General features: G+C 42.3%; 1 long non-coding RNA gene across 1 annotated transcript; it reads right to left on the bottom strand.

Moving 5' to 3' along the window:
• Window positions 1-242: 242 nt before the first annotated feature.
• Window positions 243-6,579, bottom strand: LOC138952095 (uncharacterized). Its single transcript, XR_011451299.1, has 4 exons — window positions 5,982-6,579; window positions 4,942-5,171; window positions 3,863-4,027; window positions 243-2,543 (listed from the first exon to the last, which is right to left on the bottom strand). It is a non-coding gene; the product is annotated as an uncharacterized lncRNA (long non-coding RNA).
• Window positions 6,580-16,336: the final 9,757 nt, after the last annotated feature.

Here is a 16,336-nt window from a genome sequence, read left to right as displayed (position 1 = left end):
AAACATGAACATTGACATTAAACATACATATGTGCCGCACACACATTTCGGACAAGGCAGCTGAACGAAATTCAGATGTGGATGGAGCACAAAATAATTAGATGGGGCGGCGTGAAAGCATACTGGGACAAGGAACAAGCAAGAGAAAGAGGATAAGAAGATAAAAGGAAGAACAAACCGAAGAATAAGAAAGAAAAAAAACAAAATAAGAGAAGGAGAGAGAAAAAAAAAGGAACAAAAAAAAGGAAAAAAAAGGGAGACAATCATATGAATGTGTACCATTTAAATAAAAGAAATTAAAAAAATTACTTTTAAAAAGGAGACATTTCAGGTTTTGATTTGAAGTGTGTTAACATATTCACATATACCAGTAACTTTGCATGGAAAAAAAAAGTTCACAATGATTTGAAGCAAATTCAAATGCCAGAGAAAAAACAGAACAAAACCCTGATGTCATCATTGATAATCAGTGGTACGTTCAGTGAAGAAAAAACAATTGACACAACCTAGACATGGGCAGCAGTGAGTTATCAAGTTTCACTACACAAAAGTAACAACTACAATAATGAAACAAAAGGTAAAATGCCAGCTAATAGTCAAAATTCAGAACAATGATATCAAAAAGAAACACTTATTCAATGCCCCTTCTCCACTGATATGTATAAGCACACCAACATGACATAAACTCATAAATTAAAAAAACAAGAAGAGCAAACGCTCGATCGAGTCACTTTCGCAGTTCTGAATATTATATGAGGCATCAGATGGACAGGAAGAAATTGCTATTCACAACACAATGAGTCACGTTCACATAAAATTTGAGCCCGGTCACTTTTATAGTTTCCGAGAAAAGCCCAACGTTAAGTTGTGTGTTGCCGAACAGAAAAGGCTAGTTATCTCCCTTGTTTTTCTGATAACGTTCGTAAAAGGCTACAGATGTAAATACTTTGATGTAAAGAATAATCCTACAAAGTTTCAATCACATCCGATGAACTTTGTCAAAGATATAAAATGTCTAATTTTTCCTTTGACGCTGACCTGTGACCTTGAAAAAGGTCAAAGGTCAACGAAACCATCGTTAAAGTGTAGAGGTCATTGGAGGTCACGACTAAACAAAATATGAGCCCGATCGCTTTGATAGTTTCCGAAAAAAGATATAAAATGTCTAATTTTTCCTTTGACGCTGACCTGTGACCTTGAAAAAGGTCAAAGGTCAACGAAACCATCGTTAAAGTGTAGAGGTCATTGGAGGTCACGACTAAACAAAATATGAGCCCGATCGCTTTGATAGTTTCCGAGAAAAGTCCAACGTTAAGGTGGTGTCTACGGACGGCCGGCCAGACGGCCGGCCGGACGGCCGGACGGACGGCCGGCCGGACAGACTAACACTGACCGATTACATAGAGTCACTTTTTCTCAAGTGACTCAAAAACCATGACATAAAACTCATAAATTAAAAAAAACTTATCAGACTGCGTAAAACATAGGTTTGCCATCTCAAAATGGATGTAAAACACGCAGCTTACTCACAAAATGATAGACAAGTCTCCAGCGGCCAGCTGCTCAGCAAACAAAATAAGGTGGCGAGGATCAATATAATTGAAATGCATTTTTTTTGCTGTTTCGGAGAGAACTTTGCTTCATTTACCTTACACTGCCTGCATTCAAGGGCTAAATTTTTATCAGGTGCACCAAGACTTACATCTATAGAAATCCAATCATAACGGTTTTAACAGCAAAAAAAAAAAAAGTATATTTCTAGTCTCGCTTCTAAATTCTCAACTCAACTCCAAAAAATAATAAAGAACAACAAAAACCCGCATCATGCATTGTCTCCTTCAAGCTGCCTAGGTTGTTTGCGTTCGACTCCCATAAATGACAAGGAATTGTTAAAACCTTTTCTTTCTATTTGTTCACTTTTTGTTTTCTTCTTTTCTGAACTCTTTATACTTGTATTTTATTCATTTTAATTTAGCCTGAAGGTTTGAGTCGTGTATTAAAAATCGAATATAGTGTGTAAGTGCCCTTGAACAGCTTTTCCAGAATCATGTATTCTATATTTTTAGTATGGGATACCCACAAGAAAAGTTCAAATGCATCCATGCGTCTCCACTGATCGTAATGGTAGTTGAGCACTTCCAGTTTAGTCTTCTGTCGTTCTGACACAACCTAAAAGGGTACATCATGTCTGAACATCATCTGTAGAAGAGTGTGAAGTTTAAAGCTTAGCTTAAATAATGTCCAACAAAACCCCAGACTCTTCTGTACATTACCCATCAGCCACACAGACCTGAACTGTGAAATACAATTACTCACTAGCAATTTCTCGGGCGAGTCAAATCTTACATTCATCAAATTTTTGCAACTAGCATTGTAAATAAGCCTACAGAGATTACAAAGTTCAATTACTGCAAACCAAATCATGAAGGCTCTTCCATGGCCTGTTGTCTCTTTCTTTTATCACAGGCTTCCAAAAACCAGTCTTGAACGGCCGTCTTCAAGGTCTTGACCTGTGGCACCCGTACAGCTTCACGGAACAGCCTCTGCATGACAAAACAAAAAATAACATGAACTTAGATCATCAAACAACTATCACTGATTTGAGAAAAGTCTCAAGTTTATTTCCTGACGCCTGTAAACTTGCTAAAAATCATACAGACACACAAACTTGCATACACACCATACGCTTTTACAACACACCAACTATACTTGAGTTAGGAAATTACAACACATTGTAATCCTTGTAGAAGAGAAGTAAAAAAAAATACCTACCCTAATATTTGTTTTAACCCTTTCGCTGCCAATCAAAACTTGGGTATGTGCATTCCTGACTGCCAGGGAATATTGGAGTTTGGGGTGTAATAATTCACAAAAAAATCTAGCTTCAAACTGGCAGTAGGTAGGTAAGTAAAACCTATGTTGTTTTTAAAGGAAATTGAACCAAGAATCTGTTTTTAGTGTCTAATCATGGAAATGATAATTAGTTTGGCTTATAATGATGTTTAAATATGAACTTTTGAAAAATCAGCCCGGCGCATCTTCCGGTGCCTGTGGATCAAACACAGGTGGCTGTTTTGCTCGCTCCAAGAAAGGATTATAATCACTGTCATCTACCTGTTTCCAACGAATTGTCCGAAAGAAGATCTCCCCCTTCCCCTGTCAGTATCCATAATCATTTGCACCGCCTGTAGCGTCAGTCCGGCTTTGTTTTTCCCTACTAGGGCCCGGTCGACAGTCACCGTTAGCCATTTTGACGAGTCGAGATTTCTCTCCCATACCCTGTCGACAAGGCCGAAAATAGCCTTCAAACGCAAAACCGCGTCACCATTTATGTTTATTCATGAGAATGAGGTATCCTACCAAGCCATTGGCTGCTATTTGTGTGTCAGCAGTGACGTAGCATTTCTGGAAAATCCCGGAACGGAGAAGACGGGTTTACCCGTCCTAAGGCGCTGCGGCTGCACAAGCGCATGACTGGTATACCCGTCATAAGGCAGTCAAGTGGTTAAAGTTACCTTTACTATGACTTTTTCTTTGGGGGCCTTCGGAAATTCATAATACATGTACTGTGACGTGCAGACGCATATGTGACGACATCATACCGTTTGCTAACATCCTTATTTCGTATGTAGTCGAAAATCCATGACACTGACAAATGAGCTCAGGAACTTGGCTTCTAGCAATTTAATGTTAAGCGTAAAAGCTTTGACAACTATCATTCACATGTGAAACATGGCAAATTTAAAATTGATTCCAAAGAACAAAATTTGAGACAGAAATAACTTGTTGTTTTGTAGACATGGATTTTATCTTCTTCCTAAAAGGACCAGGATGATTTTACAAATTATGAAAAACAACTCACTGTCGATGGCTTTTAGTCGCAGCGTACACCATGGTCTCTTTCCCTGCCCTCCCCCAGAGCCCCCTGTCAGCAACCGTGTAGCCTATGGAACACCTTCGTCATCACAGCATCAGTAGTCGTCTTTAGTTCATGTCCACCAACCACACCGAGCTCATGGTCATGGATCTGAAACAAACAAAACAAGCCAACTGAATTCCAAAAATCAAATATTCAGACAGCTCTTCTTCACATACAAACAATTCAATCTGGAAGCATCATACTGTCACCTGGAACAAAAAATCAATAATCGCACTTGCTTTAAAAAAAAAAGTTTTCAGAAGAGCAAATGGTGATTGAGTGTAGCATTGTCATAAAATGTAATCACACACCTCAGGTGACCTGCATCAATCATTCAATACTATCTCACAAATCTTCATTTGGAAAGCACAAACATAGTTAGAAGAGAGCGTCAACCGTGATACTATTCAGTGTGGACAATTTTTTTCTGACCCATAATCCGATGCCTACACAAAGTGAGAATCAGAACTCACAAGAAGGCACTGTTGCATGTTTGTGATTATTTGCTCGAGTGTAGCACTTGCAATTTTGAACTTGAGGAAACAGCGTAGCAATTTCTGTTACATCCCTGAAAACCTAGCAGATGGCAGCTCTGGCCACAGAGCAATATTTGCATTATTTCTCACAGATGCAATGATCACAGAAAACAAAGTGGTGCATGCATTTTCCGCACCCCAAATGAGAAAAAGAGGCCCATCATTGTGCGTACCCATAAGCATAGTTTTATCATCAAAATGTGTTGGTTAAATTCACAAATGTGACCAATACGCATAAACCTTGCATGAATTCCCAGGATAATGGGAAACTGGTCATGACTGAGAACTGATGAACAGTTAAGATACACCCGTGAACCGTGATGACATCTGGCATCCTCCAAAAAGCACACACTCAAGGTAACATTTAAAGCCTAAAGAGCGTCTAACAATAACATGTCACTCTCACAAGATCTTGCTACAGTTATCTGGGGAAAATAGCACAGGCATGACTGGTCTGCTTCAACAATAGCATTCAAAGCCACCTACCAGTGATCACTCCTTCGACAGATCCATCATGTGCCTTCAACATCTTCCACACTCAACAGTAAAAAGATGACTCCATCGAACAGTAGCACAGGCTCTGGCTCCACCATGATTCTTTGGCGACCAATTACTAAATTAGTCGCATCAGGTCCATCTGCTCCTGTAGAACCTTCTCCAGCAGCAAGAACTGATGTTTATCTTGCCGCTCTGCTCTGCTCGTAGTCTTGTGTCCGCTGAATGGAAGAAAAGAAGAACAAAAAGTCATTTACATGAAGCAATACATATTTTAGACAATCTGTCGGCCTGAAAAGAAACCATCAGCACTAAAAAACAATCTGAGCAAATGTTCAAAGTAAACGTGACATCTCTATATTTTTGAATTCAGGAGAAGATGAGGAATATATATATTGCAATCAATTTTTAAAGGGGCATACAGAGTGGCATTTGATGGGGTAAAAAGATGTAGGGACTCAGCAGTTGGAGATGAAAATTTTTGTGTGTATTTTATTTACTTCAAGCAGATTTTTTTTTTTTTTTTTTTTTAGACAGAAGAACAAACACACACTAAAAATCCTTGTTTAAAGTTGAACTGACCTTAACTTTTCCTCCAAACACTAGAACTTTTTGTATTCATTCAAAAATATTCATCAAAAAGGTTAAATTTTAAATTCAATTTTGCAGACTTTGGATGAAAAGTTACTCTTCTCTGGCATCCCGCGGACACAGTTCACACTTTCTCATCAATGAGATGCCTGTGTTAATTAAAAACAAACATCAATAAAACTATTAAAATAAAATAAAAATTTAAATATAAAAATAAAATCGACCAACCGCCCCCACCCGATTTTTTTTGCCTTTGCTGGAAACAATACATTTGTTTCACTAAAACAGTAAAAGAGATCAGCTGAATTTGTTTGACACATCTGGTTATAACTAAAAGAATAAAACACAAAATAAGCCAAAGTCACAGAACAAAAAGACGCTGTCAGTGTCACTATCAATGACTCTGAATGAGACACTCATTGAGCACTATCGAGCCATACCTGTTCATCTTCACCTTGCCGGGACGGAACGACAGTCTGCGTTACTGGCATCGGTGGCGGTGTTAAGGTCACTGTCCATCTCAGCTTTCTTCACCTTCAGTTCAAACAAGCAGTGAGCACCGTCATACTCAAGTCAAAGCTTTCTGAAAAAATAAATACTTGGAAGTTAAATAGGATCACATTGATTCCCAAACCTAACAGTAACAGTAACACGCAAACATCAAAACTGGAATATTAATTATTAAATATAAGCATCTCAATTTCACTAAATTAGTATATTTATTTTCTCTGTGATGTATTTTTTATTTTTATTTCAAAAAAATCTGTTTTTCAACTTTATCACTGCACACGCTGACACAGCCTCTGCCTGCCTCTCTAGTCTATGCATGCCTCGGGAACAAGGGTAATTTTTCTCTTTTCCGAGACTCAGACACAGAATATTCCACTATGACTATGAGTCTATGTCAGTATGCGGAACTGAAAGTTGAACATCTGTGGAAAAATAAAAAGATACAAATAAAAAAAAAACCAGATATATGAAGAGCCTATTAGTATTACTACTAAAGCTCCTGACAACTGCTGCCGCAATGACTCGACCAGATTACAGTGATGTTCCGAGGCGTCGGTCATCGGTCATAGACCGATTTAGGTTGTAAAATGACCGATTGCAAACACCTCTGTCCCGTCAAATGTCCGATCCGATCGCGAAGTCAGCGGTCATTGTCCGATAGTATTACGTCTAGAGCGGTCACTGCAAGAAGAATCTGTACAAACTGACTTGAACTTCAATTTTCACTCTCGGTCGAACAATAACACAAGGGACGCAACTCTCGACCGAACAATATTACAAGAGCCACAACTCTCGCTACTTTTGACAGCGACACTTTACTTCCGCCGCCACATTTCTGCAAAGATGCCGCAGAAGAAAAAGGTTTGCGTGGGAAAAGGGCAGACACTTTTGAGTGGCTTTGTTAAAAAAAAAAGGACGACACGGACAGTAGTTGCAGGGCCTTCGGCCCCGTCGGAGACTGAAGCCTCAGAAGGTGAGCCAATAGATCTACAACCTCAGGAAGAGACGCAAGAAACGAAAGTAGGGGCTACCAGAAAGTTTGTGCAGAGCTGGTTTTCTATGTTCCCTTGGCCCAGAACAATATCTTGACCGCGAAGAGAAACCGCCTGCTCACTGAGACACAGAACATGTTGTTGAAGCAGAAGATAGAGGGGGAGAAGGAGAGGGATGATCAATACCTTTTTGACATTGTTTGCAGATGGAAGTTAAAGAAGGATAGAAAGCTGTTCAAGCTCACTGAAAATGATCACGTGTGACATTCTGAAGTGTGTGAAAGATCACTTGTCACTTGTGACATTAATTCTGAAGCATAAGGTGTGTGTGTGTGTGTGTGTGTGTGTGTGTCAGTGTGTGTGAAAGATCACTTATGACATTCTGAAGCATGTGTCTGTGTGTGTGAAAGTAACCCTACTGAACACTGTTGCATTTAAAATATTAAAATAAATTTGGAACTGTTCAGTTTTTATTTGCCTTTATTCATATATTCTCAGTCATCTAAAAAGGTTAGGTGCCATGATTGGTTCGCTTGATCTGAATGTCCTATTGTTTTTTTGTAGTCAGGACATGATGTCCTATTAGTTTTTTGATTCAGGACATTTTGTCCTGTTGCCCTCCAGTCCTAGGAACATCACTGAGATTAGGAACCAACCAAAGTTCACCAAGAAACAGACAATGAGACATAAAATGATAAACGAAAATTCAGTTTTTATGGTGCCGTGAGCGACCCGCGAATCGGGATTCGGATGGTATTTTCACTCTTCCACAACTCCTTAAAAACAAACCACTGCATCAATCAACTTTATGTTTTTGGAAAAGTTAGTTCATTCATCCATCTTTCAGACAAAACAAACATGAATGAATAGAACAGTGTTCTTCTAGGCGAAAAAAAAATCGAAAGTGTGAGAAATTCTCTCTGCCATCAAACTCGGAAGCCGAAGCCGCGAGCTATCAAAAATTCAAATTCCCAAATCTTTCCTTCAGTTGATCAACTTACCTATTCTTGAAAGAAGTCAATCTTCATTTCAGAGAGAAGGATAAGATTACCTTGCATCCAATAAGCAAGTCAAAAATACAAGTCAATATGAAGAAAAAGCAAAAAAACGCCGATACAATGTGGATTTGACAGACTTCTTGCCAACAGGAAGTTGGAGATTGTCTGACAGACAAGGGAAATAACTTCAATAAATTGCTCTTTTCAGTCAAGGTAACTGTCTCCCCTGAAATTGAACTTTCATAGAGATTTTCTTCCAAAGCAAAATAAAATAAAATGAAAATATGCTGAGAACAAATTTTATGTAACCATTAACATCAGCCTTTATTTTGAGTAGATAATTAGTTTCAAAGTTACTTTAGTTTACATTTTTTTGTTTAATCTGAATTTTTTAAATGTTTTTATCGTTTTGTTATGGGTGTTCATATAGATTTCAGTTATCTTTTCTGTTCATATAATATTTTTATTATGCTTTGCCTAGATTTTTCCACGACATTATTTTGTGGAAAGCTGATTCCTACAACAATACCAAATCCCCATTACAATAATTATATTACATGCTAAAACAATTATAATGATAATACAAATTAAAATAATCATATTTATTTTAAGATAAAAATAATCAGGATAACAATTAAGCAAATACATGTTGGTAATAACAAAATGATTAAATAAAAATTAAATGAGAAAACCATTACATAAAATAAAAATATTTTTATTAAACTTTTAAATGCATTTTTTTTTTAACCGAAACTGTCTTAAGATAAACTGAAAAATAACGGATTGAAAGTTTTTATGCAATTTTTTTTCTAAAAAAAAAAAAAAAAGAAGTTTTTGAAGAAGAATAACTATTCATAACCAAAATTTAAAAGTAAATATTTTTTAATAACATAAAATATAATAAATTATTTCATGAAGTAAATGCATAAACCCACGGTATAAAATTAGGAAAAACAAAAATTGCAATCACCTTTTCATTGAATCCATGCGTGCTAAACACTGCGTGGTGAAGTCGTTTCGAATGCGACAATCTGCGTAAAAGTTGGCGAAAAGTAACGCGCGCGAAGCGAAGGTGTCACGAGGCCGTACGCATCCCCGCATGAAAAACGCAGAAATAACGCATGCGTCACGCAGAATCATGCTGGCTGGGCTAGACCCAGGCGTGGTGGCTCAAGTTTTCGTCCCCCACAAAGAGTAGAAAGAGAAGAGAATAAATCAGGTCAGTGTGGAAAATGTGGCTACAAGCATCAGAGCAAAGAGAAATGTCCAGCACAAGGTCAGATTTGTAGGAAGTGCAGCAAAAAGAACCACTTCGAAAGAATGTGTCGCACGGGTGTGCATGAAGTAGTGACAGACTCTGAAGAAGAAGAGAACGGTGAGCAGCAAGGAGAGTTTTTGCTTGACGCAGTCGTCACTGAAAAAAGTGAACCGTGGATGACCACACTTCGCATCAAGGACACTGATGTTCGATTTAAAATCGATACAGGCGCTGACATTTCTATTATGTCTGAACAAGTTTTCAGGAAACTGAAAAGGCAGCCAAAGCTGAAAAAGTCTGCTGCTGTGTTGACGTCACCAGGAGGTAGACTGGCCGTGCGAGAAGAATTCTACGCACAGACCAACTACAAAGAGAACCACTACAAGTTCAAGGTCGTTGTAGTAACCAGTAGGGTAGGCAACAACCTACTGAGTCGATCGGTCGCAGCAAAGATGGGGCTAGTGACACGAGTCGAAGAAGTACACAGAAATGTGTTTGGCACTACAGGACTACTACACACTGATCCAGTCCCTATCAGGTTGAGGGAAGATGCAGAGCCTTATTGCGTGACTACAGCTCGCAGAGTACCATTCCCCATTCAGAAGAATGTGAAGGCGGAGTTAGAACGAATGCAGTCAGCTGGAATAATTCGAGAGGTTGTTGAACCCAGCGACTGGTGTGCACCCATGGTGCCGGTGGTAAAACGGAACGGCAGCATCAGAATTTGTGTGGACTATAAAAGACTGAACAAAGCCGTCAAGCGTCCGCATTGTCTGATTCCAAACCTTGGAGACATTGCGCCCAAAATGGCCGAGTCTACCGTATTCTCCACTCTGGATGCAGCGTCTGGATTTTTCCAAGTTCCGTTGGCAGAAGACTCCATTCGGGCGTTTCTGTTTCCAGAGGGTTCCTATGGGAATTTCTCTAGGCCCAGAAGTCTTCCAGCACAAAATGAAAGAAACACTCCAGGGACTGGAAGTGGAAGGGTGCGAAACCATCATGGACGACACTATTGTGTATGGCCGCACCATGGAAGAGCATGACCGTCGTCTCGATGCGGTGTTGGAGCGAATCGAGAAGTCGGGGCTGAAACTCAACAAGTCCAAATGACACCTGAAACAGAAGGAAGTAAAATACTTCGGGCATCGGATCAGTGAGGCCGGCGTCAGCCCAGATCCTGACAAGGTGAAGGCCATTAGGGACATGCCTCAACCTACCAACGTAACAAACCTGAGAACACTGTGTGGAATGCTTAACTATTTGACAAAGTTTGTACCGCACATGGCATCAACACTCAAGCCAATCACCAATCTACTTCAGAAGGAAACGGCGTGGTGCTGGGGACCAGCACAACAGCAAGCATTTAAGGCAGTGAAACGGCAGATTTCACAATAATAATAATAAAGATAGCTTATATAGCGCCGCTTCACAAATTTAACTATGCTCTTAGCGCTGTACATCGAGATATAACAATTTCAATAATATAAATACAAAGATGATATTATAATAATACACATTTACAAATATCACTCACGTGCATACATCCTCGTGCACACCACGCGCATACACACTCCCACTCATTAACAAGTGCTTCCATCCCCCTGCCACTGAGATGTTCATATACCCCCCTGGACAAGCTCACACCATGTCCGTCTCCTCTCTGGACTGTACATACACTCAGCAAGAAAAAGAAAGACTAAATGCAAATTTCATACAGAACCCTATAGCTCAATCAAAGCTGAAGCAACTATACAAAAAAAAGACACATTCAAACAACAAATCTAACTTCACCTCTAACAGTCTATAAAGATGGCAAGGACAATTTACAAGGATTCGCGAAAAAGGTGCGTTTTAAGGGAACTGCAGAAAGAGTCCTTAGAAGCAGAATGGCGAACGGAGGAAGGGAGAGAATTCCAGACAATGGCAGCCGCAGAAGCAAACGAGCGATTTCCAAAAGAAGGCAAGCTTCGCTCGAGAGTTTCCAGTTTGCGACTGTCAGCGCGTGAGCGGAGGTTGTAGTCAGAGGGATTGTCATATGTGACGAGCAGTTCCTTGAGGTATTTAGGGCCATCTTCAAATTTGGCAGAGAAACAGATACAAGCAAGCTTGTATCTGATACGAGCGGACACGGGAAGCCAATGAAGGGAACGAAGAAGTGGTGTGACATGATCAAACTTCTTAGAACGATATATCAATTTGGCGGCAGAGTTTTGTACCTTTTGGAGTGACTCGACAAGTTTTTGATCACAGCCATAGAACAGGCTGTTGCAATAGTCTATTCTGGATAGAACTAGAGAACAGGCTAGAGTTTGAGCGGCTTGGGGGGTAAGATAGTGGCGGATTTTCCTTACGTTACTGTACGCAATTGTGCGGATGTTTTGGACGTGCTGGGAAAGGTTGAGGAAGTGGTCGAAGGTAACGCCAAGATTAGTCACAGAAGAGACAAAGTTGACGTCGCTATCACCGACATGAATGCTAGAAGGCAAAGAATTTTCAGGGAAAGATCTGTACTGGGACCTGACAAGCATGGATTCAGTTTTCGAGTCGTTTAGCTGTAGTTTGTTAGCCGTCATCCACGCCTTTACAGCAACAACACAGTCTTCCATTTCACTCACAGTGGTATCAATTTGATCAATCTCACTGTCTTTGTACAACTGGTTGTCGTCTGCAAAGGCGTGGTGATCGATAGGATACTGTTTGACGAGGTTAAAGAGGGGGTTCATGTACAAAACAAAAAGAACTGGACCCAACACGGATCCCTGAGGAACACCGAACTGAAGGACTGTGGATTCTGAACTGATGCCGTTTACCACGACTGTTTGAATCCTATCCGACAGATAGGACTCAAACCAGGACAGTGCAGAACCTGTGATGCCAAAAGTTGCCTCAAGGCGGGCTGTCATAATTGAGTGGTCAATGGTGTCGAACGCAGCGGACAAATCGAGAAGCGTGAGAACAGACACTTTACCGTTATTGAGAGCCATCAGTAGGTCGTTTACAATTTTCAACAAAGCAGTTTCAGTGCTGTGGGCAGGTCTATAAGCCGATTGGAGGCTGCTGAGAAGATTGTTTGATGAGAGGTGGGCATTAAGTTGCAGCAAGACCAGTCTTTCCAAGATCTTTGAAAGAAACGACAAGTTCGAAACTGGTCTGTAGTTCTTTAAATCATTGCGGTCGAGGGATGATTTCTTTATCAGGGGTTTGACAAGAGCTTGTTTCATGACAGACGGGAAAGTGCCAGAGAGAATTGAACTATTCATGACGGAGGTAATGTGAGGTAACACTGTGTCCAAACATTCAATCAGCAAATGTGATGGAAAAACATCAAGATCACAGGTTTTTGTACCAGACTTCAAAATCACTTTCTTCACATCGGACTCAGTCACAGATTCAAACTGACAGAGAGGTTTGCCGTGAAAACAGCATCCAGCATCAGATTGTTGGGAGGGGGGTGTTTTGTCAAGATTGTCTCGAATGGTCTTTATTTTGTTCATGAAGTAGTTCAAGAATCTCTGTGGCAGTTCAATTGATGGAAAGATGGTGGGAAGTGGGGATGGGGTTTTGTTTCCAAGTAAGTTGTTAGTGATGCTGAATAGCTGTTTAGATGACAAACACTCTCTAATTTGTTCCGAGAAGTAGTTGGTTTTTGCAACATGAACAAGCTTAGTGACAGCTCTTTTGGCGGAGTTGAAGATCTGTTTATGAATAGTTAGTCCAGTCTTCTCGCACACTTTCTCAGCACGTCTCCTGTTCTGCTTGGCTGCTTTGACGTCCTCGCTGACAGAATTGAACCACGGAGCGCTCCTTTTCCTGGAAATAGTCCGTTGCGTTGCAGGAGCGTGGGCATCCAACGTCGTCTGCAGGCAGGAGTTGAAATCGTCTGCCGTCAGGGACGGGCAGCTGGACAAGCTGGCTTGCAGATCGTCGTTTAGAGCAGATCGGTCGATGGCACGGATATTCCGGACTGTCACCACGGCAGGTGGAAGAAGGGGGACGGTGATGTTGAGTTGTGCCATGACACAGGAGTGATCGGAGGCAATAGCACTGGAAACAACGGTACTCAGTACTAACTGATCACTCTCTCTGTGCACCAGCCAATCCAAGATATGCCCCTTGACGTGGGTCGGTTCAGTGACGGATTGGGCAAGGGAAAAAGTGAACAGCAATGGAAGTATTTGACGAGTGAGGGGATTTTGGGGTTTATCGTAGTGGACGTTGAAATCACCCAGGAACAAGGGTGATCCGTGGATGATGTTTGCGTACTCAAAGAGATCAAGTAGCTGTTTCACAAACATAGCATCGGTGAGTTTATTTGCCTTACTTGGGGGCGGCCGGTAGATGCAAAATCAATCAATCAATCAATATGAAGCTTATATAGCGCGTATTCCGTGGGTACAGTTCTAAGCGCTTGTCGAAGAGTTGTCAACACAGGACTAACAAAGAAACTAACATCTTCAGACGGACACGAACCCTATCACACACTAGCAAACCCTGGTAAACAAACAACTGTTTAACAACAATGTACACATCAATAGCTAGGTCAAACAAAATAATATTAAGCACAAAGAGAACACCTCTCACAGAGCACAGCACAAGAATGTCTTTTGGGGCACAGCACATCACGTCGAGCATGAAAGTCGCAGCCAGCTACGGGAAGAACTGAGTCTTCAACCTACTCTTGAACGCGTCAAGAGAGGGGCTCTGGCGAAGCTCAAGCGGCAGGGAGTTCCAGACGGAGGGGCCCGCGGAGGGAAATGCACGCTGACCAGCAGATGCGAGTTTCGAGCGAGGGATGTGGAGGCGGAGAGGGTCAGCAGCAGAACGAAGGGGACGGTCGGAGGGCTGGGTGTACAGGTCCAGGGAGGATTGAAGGTACTCGGGAGCAGAGTCGTTGAGACACTTGTAGACCAGAGTGGACAGTTTGTAGGAGATTCGGGTGTTGACAGGGAGCCAGTGCAAGGAGCGAAGTAGGGGGGTGATGTGGTCTCGCTTCGTCTTCCTCAACGTCAGCCTGGCAGCGGCGTTCTGGACTCGTTGTAGGCCATGAATGGATGAGGCGGGGAGGCCAGCCAGAAGGGAGTTGCAGTAGTCCAGACGACTGAAGATGAGGGAGACAACCAGCTTGACACAGGCGTCGTGGGTGAGGTAGCGACGGATGGAGGCGATGCGTCGTAGGTGGAAAAAGCAGGTCTTGATGATGAAGGAGATGTGTGTCTGCATGGAGAGAGTGGAGTCGAGAAAGACGCCAAGGCTCTTGACAGCAGGGGAGAATGGAACAGTCGCGTCATCCAGCTGGAGGTCGGTCACAGTGAGGGAAGCAATCTTCTGTCGTGTTCCAACGAGAAGGGCCTCCGTCTTCTCACTGTTCAGCTTCAGCTTGTTCTCAGTCATCCAGTTCTTGATGTCAGTGAAACAACTGGAGATGGATCCAAGGAGCTGCGTGTATTGTCTTCTGGGGCAAGGTCAACGAGATCTGGGCTAGTTCAAAGGAATGGTGGTCAAACGGGAAGGAGGTTGTAAAAGAAATGTAGGGCTTGAAGTTGTCCTTGAACAGCACCGCGACACCCCCTCCCCTTCCAGGACGAGGGAACGACTGCATACTGTAGCTGGGTGGTGTTAGGTCACGGCACTTAGCGCCGTCTCCCCTGGACTTCAGCCACGTCTCAGTCAAAAACATCAAGTCAATATCATGGTCAAGTATGAATTCGTGTATTTCAGTTCTTCTTTCAGCCTTGTTGCTTACGGATCGCGCGTTGAACAAAGCGAGCGACAGTCCAGCATTTTTCGTGACCCTTGACCCCTCAACTGTAACTGTTGTGATGGCAGGATAGGTTAAGTTCGCAAAGTTGACGGCCGCGGTCGATCGAGTTTCTCTTTCATCATCTTCTCGCACCGTAGAAACCACAGAAATCTTCCTCACCTTTCTCCTCCCACCTCGCCGACGTGACCGTTTTCTGGGAAGATTTAGGCCGATTCCAAGTTTCCTCAAGCGTTCAGCGAGTTCGGAGGTCACATGGCTAGGCAGAACACACAACAGCTGTTCCCGTGTGTACCTCGAATCTGTGTTGACGTCTTTACGCTGTACGGGTGCAGCATTGACACAGGGACCAGCTCTTGGATTTTACAGTCCAGACAGGAAGACGGTGGTGAGTGCAGACAGTAGTAGCTACGGCCTGGGAGCTGCACTGATGCAGTGGATCGACGGTAATCTCGTACCCATTGCGTATGCCTCAAGAACGCTGACAGAAGCGGAACGCAGATACAGTCAGATTGAGAAAGAGTGTCTGGCGTCAGTCTTCGCTTGTGAGAAATTCTCAAAATATCTCATCGGTCTGGACAGGTTCGAACTCTTGACAGACCACAAGCCGTTGGTACCACTCATGTCGTCGAAAGATATCGACAATACACCCATTCGTTGTCAGAGACTTCTACTTCGTCTCATGAGATTCAACTTTGCGGTCCGTCATGTTCCAGACGCACTCTCAAGGAAACCTGTTCCCCACTCATCTGAGGATGAAGAACTGAGTGACGATGTCACAGCGTACGTGGACTCCGTCATGACAAGCAAGCCGGTGACTTCAAGACGTATGGACGCTCTACGTGCAGCCACAGTGCATGACCCAGAACTCCAGAAAGTGATCAGCTACACACTGAATGGTTGGCCGTCTACAGTCAATGAGCAGTTCAGGCCATACCAGCTAGTGCAGGGAGAGAGCTCTCACTAGTTGATGGTCTGTTAGTCTATAATGATCGTATCGTTGTCTCATCCAAAGAGAGGAAGAACGTTCTTTAGAAACTTCATGAGACTCACCAAGGACTGAACAAATGCAGGCAAAATGCACAGGCTACAGTGTGGTGGCCAGGACTAGGCACACAGTTGAAAGAGCTTGTCAATTCCTGCAGAGTGTGCAGAGAAGAACGACCAGCCCAGAAACATGAGCCACTTTGTCCTACAGAGTTGCCGCAACGCCCGTGGCAGCAACTAGGGGCAGACCTGTGTTCGCGCCAGGGTAGGGATTTTCTGGTGGTGACTGATT

This window comes from Littorina saxatilis, linkage group LG17, assembly GCF_037325665.1.
Source record: "Littorina saxatilis isolate snail1 linkage group LG17, US_GU_Lsax_2.0, whole genome shotgun sequence".
NCBI classification, from domain to species: domain Eukaryota; kingdom Metazoa; phylum Mollusca; class Gastropoda; order Littorinimorpha; family Littorinidae; genus Littorina; species Littorina saxatilis.
This window is presented reverse-complemented; position numbering and strand designations above follow the sequence as displayed.